The sequence below is a fragment of the Aplysia californica genome, unplaced genomic scaffold (assembly GCF_000002075.1).
Source record: "Aplysia californica isolate F4 #8 unplaced genomic scaffold, AplCal3.0 scaffold00685, whole genome shotgun sequence".
Lineage (NCBI taxonomy): Eukaryota > Metazoa > Mollusca > Gastropoda > Aplysiida > Aplysiidae > Aplysia > Aplysia californica.
The window spans coordinates 205,259-215,737 of record NW_004797955.1 but is presented as its reverse complement, the minus strand read 5'-3'; positions in this window follow the sequence as shown (position 1 = coordinate 215,737).

Here is a 10,479-nt window from a genome sequence, read left to right as displayed (position 1 = left end):
AGAGAGAGAGAGAGAGAGAGAGAGAGAGAGAGATCGTGGTCAGACGTTGAGGGACAAAAACTTTCTACAATCATATTCTTATTATAATTCCCTGGTTGGATTCTCTTCTGACAAATGGCTTTGTGTAGATTTTAACAAAAAATGCTAATCAGATTGCACAAACATGTAAATTTACAGTTTCCAAGGACGCTACACATTTGAAAGTCATACACGTTGTCGGCCATTTTCTCTCTAATTTTACCCCGGACACCAGGACTCAAGCTCCTTCAATCGTAAATATCTCGACTTCTATTCATGATTGGTGAGTATTTTTTTCATCAAAAGCAATGCAAACGAATAGGAGAAACACCTATTAAGATTACACCAAAAACTCCATAAGCCAAAAACATTGACGAGCGCATAATTTCAAAGAGTCATGATACATTAAACTACGTAAACATAAAGTAGAAATTAGAAATCAAGTAGTACTAAAAGTAAGGTAATAAGTATGAAAACATCATCCAAATTAAGAGTAACAGCAACAAACAGACAAAATCAGGGTTAATAACTACAATGCTATGTCTTGAAGGGTGGACAATTCTTACCTGCTCGTATCGTAAGTTACATTTCCTAGTATAGCTTCTGCGAACATACTGTAAAGATACTGGCTCAGCAAAGGAAGACGTAGGCGAGTGCAGCAGGTCACGAAGATGACGATGAAGTTTACCACACAAAACGGCCAGATTTCTAATACACTGCTTTCTCTCTTCATATACTTGTCCTTTTTCTCTTTCTCCTGTCTAAGGTGAGACGCTGCATTATTTGTCCCCACGGAACTACTGCCGTCTTCTGAGCTGGAATCATCTGCTAGCAGCGAGGCCTTTTCTTGGGAGAGACAGACGTCAACAGTGTCCAACACCCCGTTTAACGAGCTAGCATCTTTTTCTTTGAAGTGTGCGCTCCTCATAGTGTCAAGAAGATGGTCCTGAGAAGATACAATTTGGCACTTAATATCGTTCTTACGGAAGAGTGAAATGTGTCACGGCGAGGAGGAATGAGGCGCTCGTTAATTTTTTGGGCCTGTGGAAGCCTGCCTCCTAAATGATCTTAATTACGTCTATAAGGGCCCCCCCCCCCCCACACACACACATTAGAAACCTCTATGTATCTAACACACATGCTTACTCTCTGTCTGTCTGTCTGTCTGTCTGTGTCCACCCCCTCCCCCACACCCACACCCCCCTACACTCCCGCTGTTTCAGACGGAAACTACACGATGCCATCACAATAGTACGGACACCTAAAATGCAGCCGACTGTGACAGTCCACTCACACCCACACAAACTGTCATGTCGCTGGTGGAATGATCAAACCTCGTAACCCGCATTTTTTTTTTCGAAAATCGTTTATTTGCCTCAATGTCTTCTCCCGGCTCTTCTTTACATTGTGTCAAAAGAAGTAGGTTAAACCAGGAAGAGAAAGTATGAACAATACTTTAAAAACCTCGTATGTTTACCCCCAAGTTGTCCTGGCGTGATGAAACACGATTTTTTCTTCTTTTTTTTTCCCCACCATTTATTTGGACAACTGATTGATTGTACTCAGACAAGAGTTCTGGGGAGCGATAAAATGAATAAGCTCATGGCCCTAGCATTTCCTACGGCGCCAAGACTGACTTGCACCAGACATTTAAAGCAGAACTTCTCCGATGCCCTTGTTGACAAAGTTAATGTGTCAAAACAAGAACGACAAGACCTTGTTAGTAAGATTTTTGGTAACAATGGCATCATTGCCCATGCTGCTGATCATGTTGACATTGCTGACAGACTTCAACACACGACTGAGAGCATAGAGAATGTTTCTGTGCAAAAAATTAAATAGAGCACATGCCTCCCCTGCTGGTGGAGAAAGCAAAGGGTCTTACATGTTGGGAGTCCACTGTGGACAAAAAAACAATTGTGAAAGCCAAAACCATTGTTTGAAGCAAGCAGGGTCATGGTGATCACTCAAGCTGGCCGAACTCGTTCAGAAAATCCACGACATCATCAAGGGTCAACACAGAGAAGTGCAACGAGCGATTTGTGGTGCAGGCGAATTCGTCCTCCTTGATGAATACCAGAAGTTTGGTGTACCCAAAGTTGTTTGGTATTCCTACTCTGAAAAACTACAAAAACGACCACTGAGAAAATATGCAGTCACTACAAAGGAATGTTTGATCCTCAGAAAAGATTGCTTTTGAGCCTAAGCACAAAGGAAAAAAAAAAACAGAGCAAGGAAAACGCAAAGTTTGCAGTCGAACCGTGAGTGTGTCAAAGAGGACACAATTAGATTAGTGTTGACTTAGCATGAGCTTGTTCGGGACATGTCACGAGTGGGACAACTTTGGTGATTAAAAAAAAATTTGATTACATTTTAAAATGAATTGGCTTATTCAGTTGAACTTGTCGAAATCAGTATTGTTTCACCATTCAGAAAAGGTTAATTCGATTTTATGGTCCTTCTTCATCCTTTTCCACTGTGTTATTTCTTGATATTTTTAAATTGTTGCTCATTAGAATTTTTTAAATATTATGTTTCAGTATATATAAACGTCGCGTTAATTATTGTGAAATATTAATCAAGCTGTCCATAGTTTACATAGCTGTTTATTGTCAAAACTGGTGTTTTATGATACTTATTTTGAGTGTACATAATTATTTATCTTTTTTCTTTCCCATTATAGAGAAGGCATTCTCTGGCCTTAACCTTACCCTTGAATTTTATCGTACCATTTATTCTGATCAGCCTACGTCTGATGAACTCGAGAAACAATATCACCCTTTTTATCAGCAAATCGGAACCCAATATCATATGTAGTGGTATACAAACAATAACAATACACCTTTAATCAGCACATAACTTGTGACGTCGTTTAATTAATACTAAAATCAACAACTTCTGGTGATTGATTAGTTGAACCGAACTGAAACCTGATCCACGGATACCACAAGACCCTGGTATATTTAATTTGTTTAGGCCCGTTACTAGTTTCATTTCAACTGTATACCCAGGACGGAACGACTCTACACATCCAGTTACAGTAATTTGACCACTCACACATCTAGGTACGGTATAAAGATAACTTAAAATAGAAATGTATGTATTGTAGATGATTGGAATGTCATTGTTTATTTTCACCTTAGTTTTTATGTCATCCCTGAGACTTTCTACAATGCACATGATATTCTGCACATGTAATCTATGTACATCATTCTTTGATAGTTACATTATGTTATGAATGTAAGAACCATTTGATTCATTGACTTATTTGTTAACATTCTTTTACCGATACCATCCTTTAATAAAAACATATCCCCATTTTTTTCTATACTACACAATCTTAAATCAAACTCGTTGTGTTCAGTGTCAGTTCGACGTGACAATTAGGCCTCAGCCCTTTACAAATTATAATGCCAACGAGTGATTGACTGGTACCGAACTGATCAATCGGTGCACGTCGACCGCTCGTTGACACCAACCAATCAAACTTCACAGAGTTTTTGCACAGACTAAGGTGCCCCCAAAAAGTCTTGTCCGTATTTGTGACGTCTATGAGTAAAGAAGCTTCAGCATTTTTCACAGAGATGGAGGCTGATACACAAAGACTGATATTTCCATCTTATAGACATTTAGTATGGCTATGCAAAGACCAATTTATGTACGTTAAAAACCAAAATCATCCATGCTGTATCAATAAATAGGCCCAAAAGTGCCCTGAAAGTGATGTCCGATACGCTGGAATAGCCCATGTGGCAAGCCGGTTAACTCACATTATTTGTAATAATAACAGACAACTCTCACGTTATCTCAGGATATCTTACGTTATCTCACTTTATCTCAGGATATCTCACGTCATTTGTAATAATAACAGACATTGTCTCACGTTATCTCAGGATTCTTAATCTTACGTTATCTCACTTTATCTCAGGATATCTCACGTTATCCCACCATATTTGTTAAATAATAACTACCGCAGCTGCTAATCCTTCGAACTGCACTCTGCACGTGTCACTGTACAGTGTACATGGAGACAATGTTTGTGGGCATCATTTTGTAAACAGTTAAGTTTAATGAAGATGGAACTAAAGACTTTGCGATTAAGAAAAAAAGAAAACAAAACAATCTCATAACAACAGTGTGAGGGAACAAACGTCGGTTTTAAAGCCAGCCATTTGTTTAATTAAGCCATTTTTAAAACTTGAAAATCGAGACGAAATGTAAGACATATGGTCTAGCCGTACTCGATACTGCAGGCGATTATTCCAATTCAAACTGTAACAAAGAAATATAGTAAAATAATGTGCTAGTCGCTGTTCCCCGCTCGCTTTTCCCCGGTAAAATGACGTCAGCAGTTGCTGTTCTCCGGCGCAGCCATATTTTGACAGAAGGCGAAATGATAAAGCGACTCAAGGAGCTGTAAAAGAATCCCCCCATCCTCAAAAAAACCCCCCGAAAACAAACAACTTAAGTGACAAAAGGAATGACTAGAATTTTGTTTATTAACCTTGGAATTTTAAATGTTCAAATCTAATAACAATTAAAAAAAAAAACACAAATCAATTTTCGCGGTGGCTAAACTGAAAGACCCAACACATTGTTGTACATAGGCTATATCATTAGAATCCTGTGCTTTCCTGGACAACGGAAGCATTCCCTTGTGAAGCAACCCCACCGCCTCCCCCCCCCCCCCCCAAAATCCCCCTTCTTCGTGTTTGGCACCGCGCCCAGCCCTAGTGGTGAAATGATTTGGATATGGGGTAGGGGGGGGGGGAGACTGAAATGATCGTATTGATTGATCATGGGCAGAAGATATTATTCGGAGACGTCTCCGGCTAGCACCAAGGAACTATTCAGAGAGGCACTCCCACTCACAGATTCACAGCTTTGGGGGGTTGAACTGTATATTATTTGCTGCAGATCACCCATATAGACACTAAAACTGTCGCAAATCAATTATTTTCAAGGAAAATTCCAAATCTAACTGCGAAATATCAAATTATGGGTTAAAACAGCCCCCCCCCCCCAAGATTTTTTTTACTTGGTCTAGAGGCTCAAAGCATTCTAATTTGTCTAACTCCGTCGGAGACGTCTCCGAGAAGTTAGTGCATTGATCATGAAAGAGCCGTGATCATGAAGAATAAACCTCCAACAAGTCAATGACAACTGGAACCACCAAAAACTCGCTACCGTTAAATAAGGCTACTTTGACGCATCTTCACAAGTACACGGGTCGTTCAAAATTTTTTGCCTCCAAGTTCATAATTTCTTTATTACTGATGCTACATACAAAGGTTATACACCAAATGAAAGCTTAGGATGTCTGCTACATGACAGTACCTTTACTTTTCAACATAGTCGCCTTCTGCATCGATACAGATCTGCCAACATCAAATAAGTTGTCGCATGCCGTTGGCGGAAAATTCCTGTGGTTTTCCTCTGAATCAGCGACCCACATCTTCTTGAACTTCATTATCATCTGCATAACGTTTTCCTTTTAGGTACTCCTTCAACTAAGGAAAAAGATAAAAGATGGAGCGAGGTCTGGACTGTATGATGGGTGTGGTAAGGTCTCTTGAAGTCTGAGACCTTTCATGGCATCTTGAGTTTGTCGACTCGTGTGTGGACGGGCGTTGTCGTGGTGGAAAATTGCATTTTTTCCGAACTCGTGACAGCCGAGCTCTACGTTTTCTCAGGGTCTCAATCTATAGTTCAGAGTTGATAGTGGAACCCTGTTCTAAAACTTCCATATGAATCAGACCATCGCAGTCCCAAAACACTGTCATAAGAACTTTCTTTGCAGATGAAACAACTTTGAACTTCTTGGGGTAGGTGAGCCAGTGTGCCTGTATTCTTTCGATTGTCTTTTTTTCTTTGGGTCATACTAGTGTACCCAAGTCTCGTCTCCTGTGACTATACGGTGTAAGAAAGCTCCACTTTCATTGGTATAACGAGCCAGGAGTTCATCACTAACTTGACTTCGGTTCAATTTCAGCTCGGGTGACATGTGGGGAACTCACCGTGCACACACTTTCCTGTAACCCAACACATCATGGATAATACACTTAGCACTCCCTACAGAAATCCCTAACATTTCACTGACATCTCTTACTTTATTCCGCCGGTTTTTCTTGGATGATCTCATCCACTCTCTCCTGGTGTTGAACATCACTGGCACAGTTGGGACGACCACAACGAGCTTGGTTATGCTAATCTGTCTCTGTTGGACTGGTTTCAGCGAACTCCTTTGCCCATCTTCGAACACTACTTACATCTACACAAACTTCACAATAGACAAGCTTCATTCGCCTATGAATATCAATGGGTGCAGCTCTCTCTGCAGTAAGGAACTGAATAACAGCTCTTTGCTTTAAGCGCACATTCATAGGCACATTCAATGGACGCCATTTTCTCGGCGACAATGCACCTAAGCTTCCATGATGTAAACAGCAGTAGCATAAAGGTGTGACATTATAGCATAATTCTGTTTTATGGGTTTGGGAGTAAACATATTGAAATTCAATTGTGTACAAATTTCATGAAGATATCTTGAATAGTTTGGAGAGGAGGCAAAACTTTTTGAACGACCCTCGTACTATTGGGCCTACTTTATTCTCATCTCACTTCATGGCAAGGTGAACTTTATTCATGACAAGTGGCTTTACAAAATAGACCCCAGAAGGCCTTAAGGGTAACAATCAGGTTGACAAAGATAGCTAACATTTCATTTGAATTCAATAGCACACGATTACATGGTCACTAGTACAACAGTGCTACTCCATAAAAAGGCATGGAATGTAACCGCAAAAGGTGGGGTAGCTTTGTTTTCAATATTCTCATCCTTTTTTTTAGTAAGTGTTTTTCGGCGCCCGCAACTGCATGGGGTCATATGAGCGCAAGGGACACATTACACATTTTCAGTTGGTAGGAAATTTTGAATTTTGCCCGGGTGGCGACCGAAGCCTATTCTTATAGATTTTGAACCACAAAGGGATCTTTAACTTGCGCAACTTGCGCCGAGATTTTCCCCCCTTATCTGAGAAGGCTAGATGTAGATCTTTCCTACGAGAAGATCAGGGGTGTGGCTGAAAGACAGCAGTAAGAAGGAGCCACGGAGTAGCATTAGAAAGGCTGTAGAAAGAGTCGGGAGCCCAGAAGAGGGGGCAAAGGAGGTGAGGGGGTTGGGACGAAAGCAGACGACAGAACATTGCTAGAACAGGAAAGGAAGTGAAAGGAATCAATTTTAGAGAAGAAAAATTTCCATCCCTATCCTAATTCGAACTCGGGACCTACTGAATGAGAGGCGAACACCTTAACCTCTAGGCCACGAGAGCCCCCATTCTCATCCCCTTTCCGGCTGGTAAATGGTGGTGTAGCTTTGCTGTTGGCCATTGCAGCCACCAGCAGCGACTTGGCAAAGCATGCTGAAAGGCATGCCATTTGGATCCTAAAATGTCATCCAAAATTAAGTAGTGTGGTTAATCTTAATGCACTCTATGTATACTTCCCAAATAAAAAACAACTTTCAGAGCAATAAATTTCGTCAAAAATAACATCTGCGTTTTTACTCCTCTGTTAACACCAACACAGCGAGAAAATCAGGCCGTTAAAGCATTTTTGAAATGCCACAGAGCTTCCTCCTATTTTACATTTTTGCATATTTCTTTTTATGTCGCATTTTTATCGTTTATGACTACCTGTACTACATTTCCACACTCAAAACAGGGGGTTCTCGTGGCCTAGAGGTTAAGCTGTTCGCATCTCATTTAATAAGTCCTGGGTTCGAATCCGGATGGCGACGAAAAATTTCTTTCTCTAAAATTTTCCCCTTTCAGATCCTTTCCTGCGACAATGTTTTGTCGTCTGCTTTCGTTTCCACTTTCTGCCCCTCCCTCTCAACTCCTTTTCCCCCTCCTCTTGGCTCCTGACTCTTTCTGCAGCCTTTCTACTGCTTCTCCTTGGTTCCTTCTTACTGCTGTCTTTCAGCCACACCCCTGATCTTATGGTAAATAAGATCTACACCTAGCTTTCACGGACGAGGGCGAAAAATCTCGGAGGTCGGTATATAAGCTGCGCACGTTAAAGATCCCTTTGTGGTCCAAAATCGATTAAAATAGGCTTCGGCGCCACCCGGGCTTAATTCAAAATTTTCTACCAACTGAAAATGTTTGGTGTGTCCCGCGTACTCAATGACTTTACGCTGTTTGAGAGCGCCGTAAAACACTTCCCCCCCCCCCCCCCCCCCACAAGAAAAGTAAATTCAAAAGTTTTAAAAATATTCTCGTGTTGTATAATCAACTGCAAGGCTTATCTTTTTGTGCACACTGATGCGCATGTATCATAGGAAATCTGTGCTTTCCTGGTCCAGCGAAACATTTCGTTCAGAAGCGCCAGCCCTACCCCCTTTTTCTTCTCCCGTGAGCGTGGCTTTTTTCTGGGTGAGTATTTTACGGCGGTCGCATAATGTCATATTATGAGCGCCTAGGCCATTAAAATTTTTTTTGTTTTTGGAATAAGTGTTTTACGGCGCTCACAACGGCACGAGGTCATATGAGCGCGCGGGACACATTAAGCATTTTCAGTTGGTAGAAAATTTGGAATTTTGCCCGGGTGCCGGCCGTAGCCTTCTCTTATCGATTTTGGACCACCAAGGAATCTTAAACGTGCGCAACTTGCACACGGGATTTCCGAGATTATTCGACGTTACCTGAGAACACAAGGTGTTAGATCTTACCTACCATAAGATCAGGGGTGCGGCTGAAAGACAGCAGTGTGAAGAAACTGAGTAGGAGCAGCAGAAAGGCTGCAGAAAGAGTCGGGAGCCTAGAGGAGGGGGCAAAGGGGAGAGGGGAGGGGTAGGAAGTGGAGATGAAAGCAGACGACAGAATACGGTTAGACAGCAAGAAAAAAGGTGAAAAGAGAACATTTTGGAGAAGAAAATTCTTCGTCGCTGTCCTGATTCGAACTCGGGACCTATTGAATGAGAGGCGAACACCATAATCTCTTGACCACGAAAGCCCCCCCTTTAAAAGTTTAAAAATAATCGTGTAGTATAATCAACAGAAAGGCTTATGTTTTTAAGCACAGAGATATATTATAGGTGACCTGTGCTTCCCTGGTCAAGCTAATCATTTTGCTGACCAAACATTTTGCTGAGAACCGACCCCCCTCCCTTCCGATTTTTTCCTTTCCTCCCTCCTCCTCCTCCTCTCCTCCTCCTCCACTCTTTCTCCTTTTCTGTGCACAAGCTGGCTGGCTGGCTCGTCCGTCTGGACGGGCGCTTCAAGGTGAGCGTGTCGGCGCAAGATCTGGTCGACAATAGACAACCTAATAAACGCGTTTCAGAGCTATTCTTTGAAGAAAAGTTATCACAATATTATTCTCACATTAAGTAATAACCCTCTTCTGATTTCTCACATTAAGTAACGATCCTCTTCTGATTTCTTCATTATTATTCAATAAAGTTACATACTATAAAAGCCAACTTACTTTTTAGTAAGATAATCTGTTGAAATATAGATCTATGCCTATGAGAGCAAAATTATAAAATAACGCTGAACTTTCCTCTTTTCTAAGCTTAAAAGTATTTCTTTATTAAATATAACTGTATTTTTTTTCTTAACCAGCCTGCTAAATTGCATTTAAATCTGAAACATCAGTCTCATGTCTGTAAAAATCCCCATTTTATGAAGATTTACACTTACATGTGTTTATCCGCTTTTGTTGTTGTTTTTTTGGTTTTTGCCAAAGTGCGAAATGAGTCATTCGGTCATTTTCACGATGGCATACTTCATGATATTCTTTGTCCTAAGTTTGCAGAAAAAAAAGAAAATTAAACTTGTCCGCTACATTTTTACCAACCACATTACGGTGTTATGATATTACAGGATAATACATTTTCAAACAACTGGCCTCTAAAATTGGCCATAAGTGGTATAGTAAGCGAAAATGTTGTTAATTGAAAAGCCAATTTCATACAGTTTTGTAGGCTTATAGAATCGGGATTATAAGCCCGAGGATTCTTTTGTATGCTTCAACATTGTCACTGATTACATGAAGACATAAAATATGATGTAGTATGTGCATTGTTATTTCATGATTGTGTAACTATTCAATCTCCCACTGTTTTTCTTGTTTTGCATGATGTGTGAAATTTTTGCACGGATTTGAACCTTGATAAATTTTATACTATCCAATTTTAATTATTTGAACGGTGAGTTGCATCGTTTCAACAGCTCTTTCTGGTGCAATAAAACATTCCACTCTCAAACATTTTGACATTTTTCTTTGTGGCACCTATGTTAATACATTTTGTACAACGAGTGGCGTAATGCTTTTGAAATTTGATGGATGACTCCCTCTTCTCTAAACAAATATACACTCGTTTTTTTTTACCATTACATCTCCCACCCCCACCCCCCTACCCCGAAAAAAGCAAAAAACCAAACATAAACAAAACAAAAG